This window comes from Anser anser (genome assembly GCF_964211835.1).
Source record: "Anser anser genome assembly, chromosome: 3".
NCBI lineage: Eukaryota > Metazoa > Chordata > Aves > Anseriformes > Anatidae > Anser > Anser anser.
In genome coordinates, this window is record NC_139722.1 from 70,823,252 (window position 1) to 70,843,304 (window position 20,053).

The 20,053-nt window shown below is 37.9% G+C and overlaps 1 protein-coding gene across 6 annotated transcripts in view; it reads right to left on the reverse strand.

The window, feature by feature from the left end:
* SASH1 (SAM and SH3 domain containing 1) overlaps positions 1-20,053 on the reverse strand; it is a gene marked incomplete at its 5' end in the record, with an annotated part of 511,807 nt that overhangs the window by 306,170 nt on the left and 185,584 nt on the right. The window lies entirely within an intron of this gene.

Below are 20,053 nucleotides of genomic sequence, written 5' to 3' on the forward strand. Positions count from 1 at the left end.
ACTGTTCCCCTCGCTCCACAAAGGAGCAGTATCTCCTCCCCTGCAACTACATGCTTCAGCTTTGCTGAAGACGTGGCATATTTTAAAATCCAATTTATGCCAGTACAATTTGAAGGAAAATTAGTGCCCAGTAAATCTAATGGTTAGTATTTCCATGGGAAATGAAAGTGATCCCTTTCTATTAACTATATATTATTCCTCAGAGCTGATTCAGCCCCTCCTTTGGCTACTGCTGCTTTAACATATGGAGATCACACATCATATTACAATTCCTGTCATGATCAGGTACGTCCAAAGCAGCAACACAAGTGATGCAGGCTTCAGCATGCATCCAGTCAACCTTGAACTTACACATTCTCATACAATTTCGTGCCCTATTTTTCACTTGAAGGCACATTCCTGGCACTCAGATTATGTAAAATCTTATGGTATTGAGTGAAGTCTCTTTATGAGTCCTTGTATCATCATCCTACTCATGATTCTATTATTCAACAACCCAACAGAGAGCATAGCTACCGAAGGAGGTACTATCAAATCCATTAATACTAACAGGTGTTGCTACATCCAGACCAGATGAACTGTGCTGCAAGATAAGTCTTTGGCACGAATGGCTTTGTGGCAAGTTTCCAGACCCCCGTCTCCGAGGAAGGTAAGGACACCTTGAAACCCCAGATCAGAAAACTTGTGTGTGAAACTTAGACTGGAAACTGAGTCGACTCTGAAGCAAGGTTAAGTCCTTTATCAAACATTTTTAGAAAAAAAAAGCTTGAGAATGCTATGCAATGAAAGCTTATCTTATTTAACTCCACTTTTAAAAAAAAGAAAGCTAAGTTACAGAAAGTTACAGCTATCACACATATGCAAATACAGTTTCTTTTAGTCTATACACATTAGCAGAACCAAAGTATTTTAAGCAACAAAAAGGAAAGCTTTTTTTTTTTTTCCCTTATTATTTTTATTCTACTGCTTGTAACATGGCTAAGCCTGTCAGGATTTACACATTTGATTTTAAATAAAAACTGAAGTAACCTGATGTCAAGCTGTTCCTTTTCTCCTCCTTCAATCCCAAGCAGTCTGGGCATCACCACATAGGCCACTGCCTTACTGTTAAGTACTGCACATGAGGAAAACAACACAAACAGCACAGTTTTTTCTTTCTAGCAAGTGTTCTCAAAAATATCTACAAACCCTTAGCCTGTACTGTAATCATCCATTTTTATTCTCCATTAGACTCAGTTTAAAGGGATTTGTTTCTGCACCAGCTGTGGTGAACTCACAGAGCTGCCTGTAAGATGGAGATAAGCTATGACCACAGTTGCTACTCTATTAGTTTGCTTGCATGTTGGATATTTTTGTGATTATAGTTACTCCACGATTTAACGGTAGGAGGCTAATGGAAATGTTACTTGCTACAGTAGCAGCCTAAGTCAGTTGGGGAAAAGAAAAAGAAATGTATTTACACTTGAAGATGTCACATAAAACAGTGGGAAGCTCCCACCCCTGACACTAGAACTGGCATGCTTATTCAAGGACTCATCTACATTATTACATGCTCCTTCACACTTAGAAATCTATTAATTTACAATTAGTTGTATTGATTTTATAGCAGACTTGTGATTTCTGTAATAATTTATGGACTACTGAAGAAATTAACTATGCCTCTTCCAAAGATAAGCATTATCGATAACGAAGTCTTGGCACAAGTTACTGAACAACATCACCGACAGTCAGGATTTTTCTGCTCTGAATTCTGTGTTAATTACAGCAGAACTGATTGGTAGATTCTATCGGTCCCACCAAGAGTTTCTTCCTTGGCTCCTGACAGAAATCCACCAGCAGGAAATGTAATCAGCCAGGGGAGACAACTTCAATTCAGCTTCTGGTGCCTTGTTAAGTTAGAGAAATTTAAAATACTGTTGTTACTGTGTGCACCATTTCACTAGCAAAGGCACTGGGTTCTCTTAAAAAAAATAAATCAGAAGAGCAATGCTGCATAAGATGAAGTTTCATCATGATTTTGAGAGCTGTCTACTATCTAGTTTGATACTGAAAGACTTAACTGAGGCCCACCAATTAAGAACTATTTCTACAACATATACTATGTAAAACATGAGTGTTTCCCAGAACAATGCCTGCTGCTTATGAAACATTAAAAACATTAGAAAATGTTTGTAAAGTTATTTTCCTCTATTTTAATAAAGTAGTAAGCCATTTTACAAAACAGGCTTATGCCTGTTAGTTCTGGCATGGTTTTTGGTACTTCCTTCATGAAAAGAGGAAAAAAATTTGCTTCCAATAAGTCATTTTTTTTTTCCCCCCTGCCTTGCTAGGTACTTCACTTGACCACAGTGTGAAAAGAATTTCTTTCCATTTTGGGTGAACCCCTTTCAATATAAAGGTGGTCACTATATAAGACACTTAAAAGAATGTCTGATTCGTGAAATCATGCTACAGAAATAACGTAGCAATACTCCTAAAATCTCAGCTAAACATTGCCAATCTTTGAGAAATCTTTTGGTTCTCAGTGTATTTGTTTTAAAATAAAAACTCATTTTCACTGCAAGGCATTCAGTAAGTTAATATATGTATTTGTATACCCTAGACATCTAGTATTTTGGTACCTAAATGACCTATTAGCCCCAAATGCATACAGATATAAAAACAAAGATGAATACCACTGGGCAAAGCTTGTATACATAAAATATTTTACAACTGTAAGAGCATCAAACGTACAATGTTGGTGCAGAAATTTACCTCCGTGCAGCACCTGCACAGTGGATGTGAAATTGTATGGTAGCCCAAGTTGTGTTTACTGAACCCAATCCAAATGCTGACAAAGTTGTTAAATTGTTCATGGTTATTTGCGGCATTAATCACAGCAGAACCTGAGTGGTATACCAACTCAGAAGTGCTCAAAGGTAACTTCAGAGAAGGTATATATACACCCACGGTAGTTGTGCAATTGCAGCCATTAAGATAATGTATACAGCGTGTCAAACTTTCAAATACCAGAATGAGGAAGGCAGATGACCTACAGTCAACAGCATTAACTCTCCATGTAGCACTCATTGAGATCCTGAGTAGTAGATGAGGCAGCAGCTTTGAGGGAGCAGAAGAAATAGGGTATGGCATGTCATAATTCTTGATTTTGTAAACCATTGGAGGCAGGGACCAAGTTTTATTAAAATATAACAATATTTTATTCAACTCTGTGGGGCCTTAGAAATACTGTTGCAACAAAAAGAATACAACACTATCTTTTCCAATGATATTAACATGCCTTAAAGGTAAGAATCACAAGTCCTTTGCTGTAAGTAGAACTGCTTGAAGATAAGAAAATGAAGGTCCTAGAGTTGCAAAATAAATTTTCCTGCAATATTTAGGAGCTTACCAATTTGGTACGTAACTCATATCTTGGGTTACTTGTGCTTCAAGAGCAGTTTGCCCTGTTCCTGTGTGCCTTCTTTTTAGGATATCCTTACTATGTACAGGTTAGCAAATACAATAGAAGGGTAAAGGGAAGAGATTATTTGCTTTTGATCAATTACAAAGTGCTAGATAGTACAAATTGTGATGTTCTGTCCCAAGTCAGGGCCACCAAGAACAGGAATAGAAACCAAAGGAAGCGTTACAGACAAGTAAAAATAATGAAGTTTGGCTGCCTCATCAAATGGGACTGACATCTGGTGTCCAGTTAATTTTAACACAGACCTCTTCTGCCCCATACACTAAGTGCATTTAGAGGCAGTCTGTAAGTGCCTTTTATTCAAAGCATTTTAAGCTAATTTTTATTAGAGGAATTGCCTAAAATCTTTTTCAATAGCATAAGCAGACACCCATTTAACTACCACTAACCCACACCAAACATGACTAGGTATCACCAGGCGCTTCCCATATACCAGCCTTGCAAACCGTCTGCTATATTTTGTGTCTGAAAATTAGTGAAGTGTAGCATTATTTGACTCTCATTTCTCAGCAGCACACAGCCCTGCTTTTCTCCATCGCTGCCTGTTGCCATACCCTCACCAATTAATAGCAAATGAGCCCTCAGTGTTTACTCTGATCAAAATTCATAGCTACGGATAACTGCTGCAGTTCTGCACTCATCTACAGGAGTAAAGCAGGCTGTAGGTTTGATCAGTGATCAGCTGTGCTTGCTGTACATTGCTACTAAAAAAATTTCCATATTGCTACTCAAAGTCACAGTTCATTTATGCCTCTTTGTGATTGATGCACAGGCAGCCATAAAGAGAAGGTCAGGAGCCGCTTAAATATATTCAGATCATTAAAATGGGCACTGTCAACCTCTATAGGTAAATCAAAGCAACAGTGGGACACACATTATCACAAAATCCCCGGTTTAGTATGTGCTAAAACATCACCATATGTCAAGGCCACTGCACTTAAGACAGTCTCATAAATACTCACTAGGTAGGGACAGAGACAGACAAGCACACAGCCAAGGTGCTTGTTCTTCCAGGGGAGCTAGGAGAGACCAAACAGCTGTAAGTCTACAGAAGAAATGAGGCAGGAGGTGTTTGCTTGGCAGTGGAGCTCAGAAAGATGCTTGCTGCTGCTCCAGTTCCTCCTAACCGCTCTGCTGGGAGCTACTTCCAATGCTGGCCAAACTCTGTCTTCAGCGTCACCCACCACTGTGAAAGGACACTTCCCCTTACTGCTTGTGGGATATAGGTCATGCTTCATTTAGCCTTCCTAATTTAAAAGTCAGTTAGGGGAGATGAAGGGAAACCAGAGCTACCCTGTGACCAGAAAGGTATCTGGAAGAGATTCAAGGTGTTGCACAAACCAGGCAAGGGCGTGGATGAGAACCTTGAATCTCAGAGATACTCTCCATTGCCAGGATATTGGATTTGCAGGGAGCAACAAAACAGATCTTTAAGGAAGGAATGCAAATATTCCTTGCATATAAATAAGGACAGAAAATTAAAGAATCAAAGGTGTTAGATAATAAAGCAAGTCCAGCCCCCAGAAGCAGCAGAGTGCTGTACAGTAGTTCAGACCAGACAAGCTGTAAGGCTGGCTCAGGGCAGTATTGTTTTCAGTGCAGTGAGCTATCTCCACACATCACAGCAGACTACGATGTTATCTGTGAAACAGGAGATAGCCATGATAGAAGCGACCACACAGTGCTCCATTAATGCAAATGCCTGCTCAGCTCTGCGTGGGCCCAGATGTGACAGCTCTGCCCCAGGGGAAATAGACCATTTAATGGAACTAATGCTTAAAGGGCATAAGAACTGGTAGGAGTTCCTTCAGGTTTTCAAGGCAATATTGAGCTTCACTGTAGATATCACAAAGATCATTTAATCTATTTCTTGTAATGAGACTGGACTGAAGATTGTGGAAAAGGAGGAAGAGCTGCCTGCTAACAGGAAAACTTAAGATCATCAAGTTGCTGAGCACCATGGAAAAAAGAAAAACATACTTCTGAGCAGCTGTAACAAGTTTACTTCTTCCATAGCTCAGGCCTGTCACCTGCTCAATTTAAATCTATGGACCAGCTTATTGAATGCCTGAGGTCTACTCCCAGAACAATAGATCTGCATGTAAAATGAAAGCACCTATGAGAAGTTATAAACTACAGAAATCCTTACATGTATTGCAGCTCTCATATAAGAGCACACAAAAGATAGACATTTCAAGCAGTGTTAGCAGAGCTGAACCCCAAATGCAGCTTGTGAAATGGCAAAAGGTCAGCTGTCTGCACAGAAAAACTGCACAATGTAAGATTTTATTGCCAGGAACCTTCATAAGTGTATGAAGATTATATTAAGCTCAGTATTTAATAAGTTAGTGTGTACACTCATGTATATACAAAGACAAAAAAGTTATTTCCTCAATATAATTAAAAATCAATTTATACAAATGATACTTAAATACTTCCCTTACTCATGAAAGGGTGCAAATATTGAAAGATCAAGACAGCATATAGTAAAGAAAGTGTCCCACTTTTACAGAGAATCACATTATTTCTGAATATTCAGTGGCAATTGCTGTTTCTTTCTAAAGCATTCCAGATTAAATAAATGAAGCCACATGAGTCCTGTATGTCAACATACACACAGCTGAGATAAACAGCTTCTCACAGAAGATCATTAAAGTCATAAATTTGGAATAAAGGAAAGCAATATACAGGGATTCATGATATATATTTTCCCCCATAAACTTCAGTTTAGAGAAAACTAAACACATAAAACAAGAAAACAATTTTACAACTGTAGTATATACTATAAATTAAATCCTCAGAGCTTCTTTTCTTCTGCCTTATTCTGTCAGCATATGCATATGGACAGCAATACCTAACAATCGAGGAGTACAAATTCTCTATCAATCAGTACAGTAGCAATGTGTTTTGGAAATAGCCTGTTCAGAAAACTGATGTTTTGAGCCCACCTTTGCTGGTTAATGCTTCAGAGTATACAGCTTCCCTAAACTGTCCTTTTACAGCTGATGAAGCCTTTAACCTACCAGTTACTATCTATGTGCTTGGAATATCATTTTGGAAATGGTACAAGTATGTTGCTGGTGGAGGGTGGCAAGAGGAAGGTGTGTTGAGGAGTAACTTGAAGATGCAGGAATAGTGAAATAGTGAGGGCTGCAGACATGGAAATATGGAAATGGGGCAGGGCGAAGAGGTAGTGCTGATAAAATGCTGGATAAGAGAATAAAAACAAATCAGTGAACCCCAAAAAAAACAAAACCACAAAAGCCCCCACACAAAATCAAGGTCCAAGCACTGAAAGCTACTATTCAGCAGTTTACTCAGTTATCAGCAAGCTCTTGGGATTTAACAATCATTCAACATGATTTTGGTTTGTGCTGTCTCCATCTGCAAACCAAAAACCTCCATAAAGTAAATAGTTTGTTTTGGTTTGCAGTTGGCTTGCTATTGACAGCAAGGTTTGCATAAGGAAACACAAGAGGAACTGTTCAGGAGCTGTTCAGTACTGCAACTGTATTTCACAGTGAAGGGCCAAACTTCCTTGGCACTGGGATTCTTGCTCTGAAGTAGTTTTCTGGTACCTGCAATGAATGGGCAACTCCTATCCTTCGTGCAGCTCACCTACTTTAAAAAACAATTTGATGCAGACAGAGGTACCAGAACTCAAATGACTGGTCCTTTCCTTATTATTTTCCTTTCCCCTGCTTCAGGAAGTGAGGTGCTCAGATGCCCCTACCCAGAGGCTCCGTGGGAACAGAGACAGACATAGGTAAATAAACCATAAATGCATTTTCACAGATGTTGCCTACAAGTACCTGCTGCAGTTAGGGAATGTTTATGAGCTTCTAGGGTTGGGGATTTTCCTGCTCTTTAAATAGAAATAGTTTTATCTTATACATTTAGCAGGGTAAAATTGGAAGGCAATTCATAAAGGAAAAAGTGGAGATTTCAGCTGAGTGATCACTAAAGATCTTTTGTTCAACGAACAGCTCCAAGAGAGAAACAAACAAAAAAACCACCACACAAACACAAACTCAATCCAGTGATTAGATGACAGTAATTATATTCTAAGCTTGCTGAATTCTCTTGCAGTTTAATTTGGGTACAATATTCCCAGGTTCATATCACAACTCACAGCATATGTTTAGAAAAGAACTTCATTTTATTAATAATTGATGCGTGCAAATAATTTGTCTTTAAATGATACCTCACAAGTTTGTCATAAGAATTTAAGTGTTTATACAACATTTGGATGAAAGATACAATAATCGGAGTTATTTTAATCAAATTGTTCTCCTTTTGTGTAAATAAGGAAAAACTGCTTTGCCTCTATTTTTGAGGCCAAGGCAGCCTCTCTCTATTTTTGAAGCCAGTGAATACACATTCTTCCCTGCACAGGAAGATTCTGTTAGCACAAAGCATCATGCTACTTTCCAACTGATTTACACTAGAAATTCAGATCAGGTTTCTAACATGCCAGACATCTGAAGACTAATTTAAGCCATATACAAGGAGTGGGATGAGGAGGGAGGAGGTTTGCCTTCACCCAAGGTACTTCAAAGCAATGGGACAGCAAGTAAGTTGCTAAAGGTCATACAAAGCTGACAACAGTGCTGCAAATCCCCCAAATTCTCACTGTGCATTGCCTGCAAAGTTCTACACCAAATGCTGCATCAAGGAGTTGTGATGCTGGGGCTTTGTACATACTGAGAATCAGAGCTTACGTAGGGTATTAAGAAATGCCAGCACAATGAATTAAGGTAGTTAATGATTGAACGTCCCACATGAGTAGGCTTAGAAAAGGTGAGATTTTTAAATATGATTATGCAAAGAATTTTGTAGGGCATGGCAATTTTGTAGGGCATAGCAGCAGCAAGAATTAAACCTCTACAGAAAGGCCTCTATAGGAGCATTTTCCAACCGAGTTGCCCACTGTGACTCAAATGACAACTTTGAAATTTGCATTTCCTTAGCATTATACCTTTAAATCCAGTAGATAAAACCCGACAAATAAAACACTTCATTGCAACAAAGAGCCACTTCTTCCTAAACTGTTTACCTAAGAACCAGCAGGCATATTTTCATGAATTATCCCTGGATCCCTATAAACTATAAAATTATGAGAGTTTAAAAATCAGGAAAAAAGCCAAGACTTGAATTGACAAGCCAAGTCATATTAAAGTGTAAGCGGCAATATTCCCGAGGCATGATATTGAAACTGATAAACACTGCTGACTCATATATTAAAAGCCAGCATCTTCAACAAAACCCACTGAAGCGGCAAGTATAGGAATTTGTACTAGATGGTTAGACCCTATCTAGTCAAGGGCATATTGGCTGCTAAGGCAAATCAAAGCAACTGTAAAGCTGCCTTCATGCTTTTTCTTTAAGTTTTGTTACTCTGTCCTGCCCTGGTGGCTCAGGTTTGCTGCTTTTAAACAATCTGTTTTGATCCTCTTGCAGAAAATACCTCAGAAACATTAATACAGAAGGAACGATTGGGGAAAAATATAGCACCCTTTACATATCTGCTCACTGAAGGACAATATATAGATGCTGGAGAAGTGTCCCTTAGCAGAGAACTCTAGAATGAGGCAGCACTTCAGAACAGAAGGCAGCAGTAATAAACAAATACTCTTCTATAGTAATTAAGAAAAAAAATCACTGCAGTAACTTATAGGGATGCTACCAGCACTTCAAACAAGATCACCCCAGTTCATGCCTGTTTTCTAGTCAAGAGAACATGTAATTACTTAGTCCTAGGGTAATTTCCTTGTTTTCCTTTCTAGAATCTTGTCCTCAGTAATTCCCGTGTCTTCCAGTAACTCGCTCTCGTCTTGCTGCTAGTAGGAAATAAAGTAGGAAGAGTTTCAAATTTTGACAATAAAGTAATTATTTGCTTTCTTACTCAGGATGCTCCCAATATTTTAGTCAAATGAATAGAAAAAGACAAAAGATAGACAAATCTGATGAAGACTTAAAGTTTTCTGATAGCTTGGATTGATCAAGAATTTAGCCATTCATTTTCCTTCAGAGAAAGGAAATTGGACAAGGTCTTTGTAGTTTGCTACTTGTTAAGCACTTCATTATATATATTCATGGTATAAAATATACAAAAGTGTGCTAAGTTGTTTCAGTCATCCATGCCCCTAGTTGCTCTGAGACAGAGCTGCTGGCCAATACTAACATACAACTATGCAGGCAGTTCATGAACTCTTTCAAGAAAGAAAGAGTCAGGTTCCCTACAGGTAGTTAGCTATACCTGGCTTCACTTTATTTTGCATTTCTTCACTTGTCTCATTGACTCCGATGAATGTGATTTGCTTAACAAGAAATTATGCCCCTTAATATCTGCAACGATCTGAGCCTGATTAACTCAGATGTGAAATGAAAAGAAAAAAGGAGACTTTCGGGGACTCCTCTGTCCTCTCACATTACTATTATCACTGGAAGCAGGTAACACAAAAGCCAGAGTTTTGATATTGATTTAATGGGAACAGAAGTAGGACATATTTCAGAAGTCTCATGCAAGGCCTTCCATGAGGGGGGAACAAAGTAAAAATATCCCCACAAAAATAACCTAGCTGAAAGAGATACTGGGTGGCAGTGGGAGACTATGAAAAGTCTTATGAAGGGTTTTTCTTAGGAAAGAATCTTATTCCCAAATCTAGAGCGTGGCACTTGAGTACACTGAAATGCCCTTGCTAGTTTCACTGTAATTAGATTTCTTCCACAAGCTCTAAATCAGCGCTTAAATTGTTTGAGCCTCCTGATGTTCAAATGTTTTCCCCAAATACATATTCTGAGAAGATGCCTCTGTTTCTTGCACTTTCCTATTCACATTTTCCTCCCTCTCTTCTGAAACACCTCCACTTATGAAATGTATTTTACAGAACTTGACTAAAAGTTAAGAAAGCAAAGGTTAATTTCTCTATCAGCTGTAGAAAAACATTGTTTGCATGAAATTTCTAGGATGCACGTTGTAAATTGGGGCACTCCAGCAATATGTTCCTTTCCTCAGGTGATTTGCAGTTACTTAAGGAACAATTCGTTGATTTGGTAATTTGTGATATGTCCCTGCAGGACTCCTTCCTGAGCTTCAGTAGCCAGCACAAATGTATTTGCAGCCAAAATTTATGTTTGCATGCTATCAAAACTTGGAGTTCACAACATCTGATATAGAACATGCAGACAATGCCTCACATGTAGTTTGACAGGTCAGGGGTAATTCTCTTCTGTCAGGAATAGTTTGCCTTTGTTCCAAGGGAAAAAAAAACAAAAACAAAAAAAAACCAGAATTTAGAGAGGGAAGGGGCAAAGGCTAAAATCTGTTTTCATTAACTTAGCAACATTCTTTCTATTCTTGAAGATTATTTACATTTGTCAAGCTGTTGGCCTTCAAGTAGAAGCATAAGAACTAAAGTAGCACTAAGCTGGTTTAGCGTTTTCAGAGTGCTTTGACCAGTGCAAACCAGCTCGTTCTTACTTTCAAACACTGCTTCAACCAGTTGGTTCTTATCTATGAAGACAACCAGCATACAGTATCATGCTTATTATGGTTATGCATTCAACTTGATTTCCTAATGTATAAAGGGTCAAATCAATCATAACCTTTTCTCCAGGCCTCAGTGCACAGGTCTTTTTTTTTTTTAAAGTCATATACTGGAGCCAAGCCTGGGGGTAAAGTCACTCCCTTTACTATTTCCATTTTATAGCTCTATATTTCCAGCTTTATAGCATCAGTTTATGTTAGGAGGACATGCACCAAATCCTGCCTTGGTCTACCCTCTTAGTCTCGTGTTTATTGCTACAAGAATCTTTCTCAGTGCTTCTAGAAAACATGCACTGGCATCAAATTCTATTCTCATTTTTGTATTTCATTCTGTGGTGCTGATATAAGTCACTAGCACTGAAGGGAATATATTTAGAGAACTTGAAAAAAAATCACCAACCCTCTACAGCCCTGAATACATCCTAGTTGGAAATCCTAAGGGATGATAAAATAAATACTGCCTAACTTGAATGCTTGAATAGGGACCGTCTCTTTCATGTGAGAAAAGCTGCATAATATCAGCTGTATCAGTTGCATTTTGATATCTTTTGTGGCTGGATAACTAAATGAAGATCCACACTACAAAAGCACGTTCTATAAAATTACTTTCTCGCTGCATCATAGATAGGTGGGATTGGTGCAAATAAAAAAAGTCAGTTGGTATTTTACATCATTCCTGTTTTGTTGCTAATTATGATTAATTCTTCTAAATGGAATTGTTTGCCATATCTAGTATACACACACAATGCAGCATGACACAGTCCTTCCAGACACAGTGACTATGATATAACAGCGGAGGCTGCTGCAACTTATACTGCCCTTTGTGGGGCTCTTGATGTACAGGAGAAAACTGCAAACTGAAGCACAGCCACCTCAAACAGTCTTCAAAAGAAAAGTTAAGGTCACCCATAGTAGGACATGTGTAGTCCTTAACACAGCTATTTAAACACAGATGTTTATGAAGGAATGAGAAAGGTATGAAAAACATGGCACTCTTAAAATATTTTCAGATGGAGCATGTGTGAAATTTTAGTGTTCTACAATAAATTCATTCTACCTGGCATTTATTGTCGAAACTGTGGCCAGCCTTCTTAATGGTATTCTGTTCATTAGGAATGTCCTTGTACTAACTTTTTACATGCAAGTCATAAGCCAAAGATGTGAACAATTGCATTTTTTCAGCTCAAGTCTATTTGTGGAAGAAAATATTTTTTTGATGCATCTGTCTGGCTTCCCTGATACTTCATTCTTTTCTGTTGGTTCTATGGACATGAAAGGGTTTCACAGAAGTTAAACATTTCCCCATCACTCCAGATGAAAGATCTAACAGAAAAGGTGTTTTTAACCAGAGCTTTTGTAGGTGCTTTATCAGCATCTTATTACCAAAGCTAGCTTAATGAATGTTACTTTTGGACATTCCTAGTATTGCTGCATATATTTTCTTTGGAAAAAAAGTGAACTGAACTAAATCCTGTAGGCTGCACACCCTGACAGTCCTGAGTAGTCAGTCGGGCCATCAGAACCTCCTACCAGCAGATGCCCTAGTTTCCACCGTCTCTTCCAGTTCAAACCTGCCCATATCTCTTGGAATTCAGCAGCCAAAAGCAAGGCCTTCAAAGTACAAAGAGCTGTTTTAAGTACAAAGAGCTGTTTTTTCACATGACAGCATGGAAGAACTAGAAGACCATATACAACTTACACTGATGCTTCTGTCTGTAAAGCTCCCGAATTACTGTTTTCACCTCCTCTACACTTCTGTGGATGGAGCTGCCTGAACACTCAAGAATAACTTCATAAGAATAAAAAGAAGCTTTCTCATGCCAAATTAAAGATCAATAAATACTAACCTCAGTGTCACTAGAAATGACCTATTAATGCAGAAGGCTACTAAATCCTAGGCTATCAGTGAGGTTGATGTGTTGAATAAATTAAGCATTCAACAGTAAGAAATTCTTATGGAGTAAATCCTAGCAGCTGCTTTTGTGGCTACTTTTTTTTTTCCTGCTGATTTTTTCCACTTTTCATATTTAAAAGCTTAAACTAAACTTAGTTTGCTATAATGTCAACTGCTGCAACATCTCTTTTCCTTGTCAGAGAGAGTTTTGTTCATAGGGTATTTGTTTTTTTTTAAATCTTTTTCCTCTCTGCTGTTAGATTTTACGTAAAGGTGCAAAACAATTTTCAGTATATGAAATAATGCTTAAAGATTTTTAAGTTACAAAAATGGTTTAAGACACACAACTTATCACTTTCACAGCACCTAGTGTCACAACACATTCAAATTTTTAGGTAGCTCTTATCTTTACATGGATGTTTCCAGCAACAGCATGTTTCAGGAGCTAACCTATGGTGACAGTCAGATGTATGTGACTGATATTGTGTCAGATGTTCACTCCATTTGTAGGCACCTCATGCATTCAGAAGTTTTGTCCTGACTGCTTTAGCTATTTTTTAAGTAAGGGACATGGAAATGCTAAGTATCAAAGGACAAGCCTTAAAACAGACAACCCTTCTGGTTGTAAAGTTTCAGTCAAGTTGATTTAAATTTCAGCTGATACAGATTACATCCTGGTTTTAAAAGTGGCCTGTAATTCAACTGCAAGTAGTTTCTTCTACAATGCATTTAAAAACATTGCTAGTTATCACATCCAACAAAATGCTACAGTTATAGCAGCACTTTTAAAGCTACAGAATATGTAACCCACTGAATGTTAAAGGCTTTGGAGACCATGCATTTCTAGCTGTCTAAATCAACAAACCTTAATTCTGATCATTTTTATTCTCTTTTTACTTCTCTGGATTCCACCAAGGAGTGCCTACTCTCAGTAACACGTAAGAGTATGCAAGTAGGCTCCAGAGCATACAGCCTAAGAATACCATTGCTTCTCTGGCTAAAACTCTTTATCTATGTGACATGTTATTTTACATTATAGTGAAGGTGACTCTGCCACCTCCTTTAAAGGTACGCACCAAATGTCTACTTAGAGGACAAATAAATAATTGCCTAGAAAAAACACAGGTCAAATACAAAATACACAGACTCACGTACTTTAAACAGCATGCATTACAGACATCAGCATGACAGACTGCCTCTGACAAGTACAAGTAAGGAAGCTGGTCTGGATCTGCTGGACCACCACCCACAGGCACTCTGTGTGAGGGCAACCTGCAGACTTATTCCATCCAAGAATACAGAACCCTTACACCTCTGTCTCTATCCCAAACAAAGCATCTCTTCATTCACATTTTCTTCCCAGGGTCAAATGGAACTTAAGAAGTCTGCATTCATCAGAAAAGTAAATATGCAGAACCCTTGTTGAAAATAGAGGAGCACAAAAATCAGGAGATGTAGGTTTTTTTCCAGGAACAGGTCCTTTACCCTGCAAGTTTATCACTGCCTCAGTAACAAAATACTGCAAATCTATGAAGAACTGGAAAAGCGACAGATCACAATGACCTTGCTTTTTAGTTTTGTGAACTCTACAGATTTACACTTTTATCCATATCCTAGCGTTTGTTTTCCCATTAGATTTAATGTAGCTTTACTAAAATAAATCAGAAAGATGAGGAACAATTCAATCAGCACAGGAAAATAAAAAAAGACTGCTTCAATTTGTGTCAGCACATTCTTGTACTCAAGTTAATGAATTGAACAGGTTTTGTAATACTGAAAAAAATATTTGTTACATAATTAGAGAGAAGGAACTGTATCCCATATATTTTTAAGGCATGAATATGCAGATAACCAGTCTAAATCACTGGAGATTTGTCAATTCCCCAATTGTTAGTGTTCATTCTCCATAAAGTCTCCTTACGTAACCTCGAATCAAGCATTAGAAAATGCAATTCCCCAAAGCATTAGTCACTTAAAAAATTTAGGTCAGAGGAGGTTTTTACACTTCAACATCAAAATAATATTTCCCTGAAAACTCACGGGGATTTGAGTCTATTTCCTTGAACAGTTTTACTGAATACAACACAAAGCAAAATCAAACCTTTACAAGGGCTGAGTGTCTGCATTTCAGAGAAAAAGCTCAAAAAACCCTCTGGAAGAATGAGACCTCGGGTGATTTGTGTGAAGTGAGGGAAAGTATCATACTGTTTTTCATCACCTAGACCTACACCAGTGTTTTCTTTAATTGCAGAGGGTCTCAACTCCATTTACTACCTTCAAAGGCAACAGTAGATTCAGCAGTTGGATGAAGCATGGTTTCTAAGCAAGTATTAGAAATGCATAAGAATAAAAATAGCCCTCCAAACCCTCTGGGTCCTGGAAATTATTATTTTATGTATTACATAGATTATGGGCAAGCAACCTTTACCTGTTAAAACTCCCTTCTAAATTGAGTGGAAGTTAGACACAGAAGCCCAGAGGGGGGGAAAGCTAATTTTACTTCCATATTAAAGAAATAAACAGGTAAAGGTTCATAGACCTCCATGTAAAGTGATAAACTACTAGCGAGAACTTGGCTGCAATACAATTGGCATAACACATCAGTAAGGAAAGCAATGATACTAGCCTCATACTCTTGTGCTCTGGCTTTATGCAACTTTGCTTTTGTATTCTTTCTGCCTCTACCAGGAGAGGCAACACTATCTGTGTGCACCTGGCCGAGCAATGCATGGGAAGGGGCCCAGTCATGCAGCCTGCTCCCAGCTGGCTTCACTCCTCCTCCCAGCACCGGGCTGCCACAAAGCCCAAAGGGACTACAGCTGAAAGAACTGCTACACAACAGGGGCTGGAGGACCATCACCACTACTTCGTACACCTCTCACTACAAGTGAGAGATCCCCATGGATGTGTCCAATTCCAAAAGCAAAACCAGACCATGCAGGGGAACAATAAGGGCATATAATGCCACCCCCCCCACCCTCTTGAAAGCGTCCTACGGAAAGGAGAAACAGCATTGCAGTATCAAAGATTGGGATGTAGTAGTCAGTGATAACACGAAAAACATGTTTCCCATCAACTCCAGACCACAAGGATCTGGCCACTTGGAGCCATGGGAAGAATAGGCAGCTTTCCTTAAGGGAAGAGGGAAGCATTTCCTTTCTAAAGCTGTTGGTCTGAAGTGTGCCCATTACATTCCCAGGGGAGATCTTGTCATTATGTGCAACTGCTCAGGTGGTTACAATTACTTGTGGTTTTGAAATTACAAGCACTCGTTTTAGGCACAGAAAAATGACTCTTCATAAAGCCTTTTGTCAAAAAACCCACAAACTTCAAGACATACATACACACCTTAAAACAAAACCAAAAAGCAGTGCAATAAGGACATCAGGTTCCCCAAAAATACTAGTCAGCTTCATACACTGCTTACATGGGTTTACACAAGGGACTCCTTCCGTTTGTAAAGAAAGAAGTGAGAATTTAACCAACAGTACCAGTGGAAGGCATCACTGAAGAACAGATCCAATTTAAATGAAATATGTTTTGCTAATATTAAGTACTGATATGCAATGTTCAAACTTTGGCCACAAGGATTCATAAAAAACACCTACAGAAGAATGAAGTGAGGGAACTCTCACCTAGAAGACACGTTTTACTTACACCCTCAAGAGTATAGTTGTAACTGTTGTAACAGAGTAGCCTCCCCATGAATTGCTCAGATATTCTCTAGTTCTTTCATACTCTCCTTTGTCTACATTTTAAATATGTAGCTATTATTTCAGCATTAGCTGCAAACCAAAAACTTGAACCAAACAAGCCACCTCAAATTCTGCAGCCTCCAAGTTTATTTGTACAGGTACAAAGTGCAATTTAAAGACACAAGGGGAAGTGAAGAAGAGTCATTATTGCCACCTTTAAAAAAAAAATATTTTCTCTCACTAACAGTTTGCTAGCCCCATTACTAAGAAACAAGACCCAGGAAGAGAGTTTGAAAGAGGTTTTGGTGCAGAATTTAAAATCCTTCATTATGACTTCAACAGAGACTTCTGCTGTGAGACAAATTTTGCTACCCATCTCAGTCTTTTCAGTTAGAGAAAGATCAGCAGAGACTAAATGAAGATTAGTCTACTCAGTTACATAATTACTTTAGGGAAATGATACTAGAAAGACAACTGAAGAAAAAAAGTCTATCAGAGAAGAGAAAAGCCCAAATAATTGTTCATTTTAAAGTCCCTCTCTGGAGATGCACTTACATGATCATAAAATATGTAAATTAAAGAAGTAGTGTCAGTAGATCGGAAGCAAGTTTTAAAAAGCATTTGCACACTAGAGATACTCAAAGTATTTAACTGTGACTTCAGTGCTTCTGCTGCAACAACCATCGAAGATAGATTTGCTTTCTCATATAACTGGTAATGCCCACAGAATGCAAGTGTGAAGATTACAACTTCTCCTCATAAACTTCAAAGGCACCAGGAATGTAATATAACTTTTTTTTGAGAGTCTTTTTATATCCCTTTTTTGAGAGGTCAAAAGAAGATTCCATATTTTAAAAAATCCATTTTCAGATGGCATATTACTGTTATATAAAAGTATAAATGAAATGTAGTTGTAAGTCTATGAGAAATTCCAACTGGAATTCAACAGTTGGAAAACTGGCCCTTCTTTGTCTGGTAACTGCATTCATGCATATTATTTTCTGAACTCAATCAATTTCTCTCCCACCCTTGTTCTAGTGAACTGAAGCCTCTTACCAGTGGGTCACTAAATTCCAGGCTTCCTTTTAATTTCCCATTTGTTCCAATCAGTTAACTATGAGTAAGAAGAACAGCTTCTATTTAGCATGGAGTTTCCATTTTCTGCCTCATTGAATTTTCATCTGCATAAAGCCAGAAATTCACCTAAATAGCCGTTTTATCCTACCCATTTATAGAATCATAAATCTGAATATGTTAAGAGCAAATTGAAGTATTTTTCTATTCTTATTCTCCTTTGGTCTTCGCATTTGAAGGAAGAAGCCAACTATTTTCTCAGTGTTGTATTTCTTTTCTCAGAGTAAAATCACACTACTGTCACTGCTTTTCTTTCACACAACTCACTGATACTGTAAAATAATTCTAGTCAATCAGGTCTATATAACTTCTATATTCATGTAGTGACGTTCAGGTTGAGAGCCATCCCAGGACCTTCAAATGATACCCCAAGACGTGCCAAACACCACTAATAAATTCTGATCCCAGTAGATCTCTCATACTTTATAACACATCACAGCATACAAACACTAACAGCTCCCTTCTGCACATAGGAATTGCTTTGATGAAAGATTTTGTTATTTTTCATTCATAAGGCATAACTGAAGTGTTTAATAGTTTTGACTGTAAAGCTTGCACAGAATTAACTGGTTTTGGAAGTAAAGCATACTTGAAACACAGAAAGGTTTTAAACTTCCATCATGTCTTTGTCAAAGCTTTCCTAAATTAAATCTTTAGGACTTCAGTAGTATTTGTAATGATAAAAGTTTGAATTCAATCTTTTATATAAGAGAATCTGGTAAAAATGTCCTGTAAAAAAGCCATATGACAAGCATCACACAAAACAAAAGAACAACAACAACAGACTCCAACAAGAGAACTCCCATAATTTTAAGGCACTATGGCTAATTACGCTGCTTTAAAGAATATTTTCTTATGTAAAAACAGATGGGAATCCAAGCTGTATGTATCAATTTCCATATATATAAGTGTATGAATAAGTTCATTAGTGGAAAAAAAATATAGATACAGTTTGTGCTACATTTACTCATTAAATGATTTAAAACATTTATCTGTACAGGTATTATGGCTGTTTGTCCATTATATATAAGCTCTTACTTAAAAAGTCTCCTAGAAGACAAATACTTTTATCTGCACACTACCAAGTTTAAACAAGTATTTTTTTTTTTTTTTTAAAGCCACGTTTTTCCTTTGATATTTTGTCACATTAAACAAACATAGAAACTTGTCTTTTCTAATTCCAACAAGCTTGGAATATATCACTAACACTAGCAGAATGGTTGCATCCTTCAGTCACGTCATCAGGCAATTAGGGCATAAAAGACAAGTTTTTCCAAATCTACTGCAATTCTTTGGTACTACAGACAGAGGTGTTCCACAAAATCTTCAGTAAAGCATGACACAAATCAGAGCCTCCACAGAGCCTTATGAGAAGCAGGCAAAAAATTACAAGCCTCTGTCAGCCTCCTGCACAGGAGCAGAACAAAATTCTTTGTCTACTTTCTGCCCCCTGCATTGGTATGGTAGAGGCACATCTCATGATGAATCACAGCAAAAGATGTCATGCAATGACTACCTACAGAATAAATCACATTTTTTGTTCAGTAAAAAAATTTGATAAATTGCTTTTGCCCTGCACCTCTGATCATCTTCACCTGCCCTCTGCCCACATATCCATCTCTCTCTGCTTCTAACATCCAGAGGTACTAATCCATAACACACAAGGACTACTTAAAAATTATCACCCAGATGAAAGCAAATCCTTGTTTTTCCAAGACATTAAAAATAATAATAATAAAAAAGCAGAAAAAAACTTTAAAACACACAGTAATTAACTTGAGAACACTGAGCTGGTACTAATCCCCCAGTAAGTAATGCTCACAAATTCTACATCTCTATGTACTTTCCACAGTCAAGGCAATGGTTTAACATAGTTGGTAGAAGTGTCACTTAACATTAAATGTCTTGAAAATGTATTGAAAATGATTACTTCAAGATGCCATGTTTACACGTCAGTGGAGAGAAAAAGATACTTCCAATGTGTTCTTGGCACCAACCTTAGGATGATCTTGACCACATCCTAGAAAGGCCTCTTTCTCTTTACTGACTTCAAAAAGGGCCACTGCCTTCAAAAAGGAACACTGCCAGTTCACATGTGGATGCCTACGTGGGGAATGCTTTAAGCTAAGCAAGATGTACTCTGCTGTCAGTGTAAAACAATGAGACTGCTCTGTCCTGCTTGGCATTGCTGCAAGGTACAGAATACAAATGAGTATATGGACAAAACATAATAAACAACTCACTTAGCAACAGGTAATGGAACATAATTCATATACCATGGCTGTAGCACACAAAGGAGCGTGTCCAGAAATAAG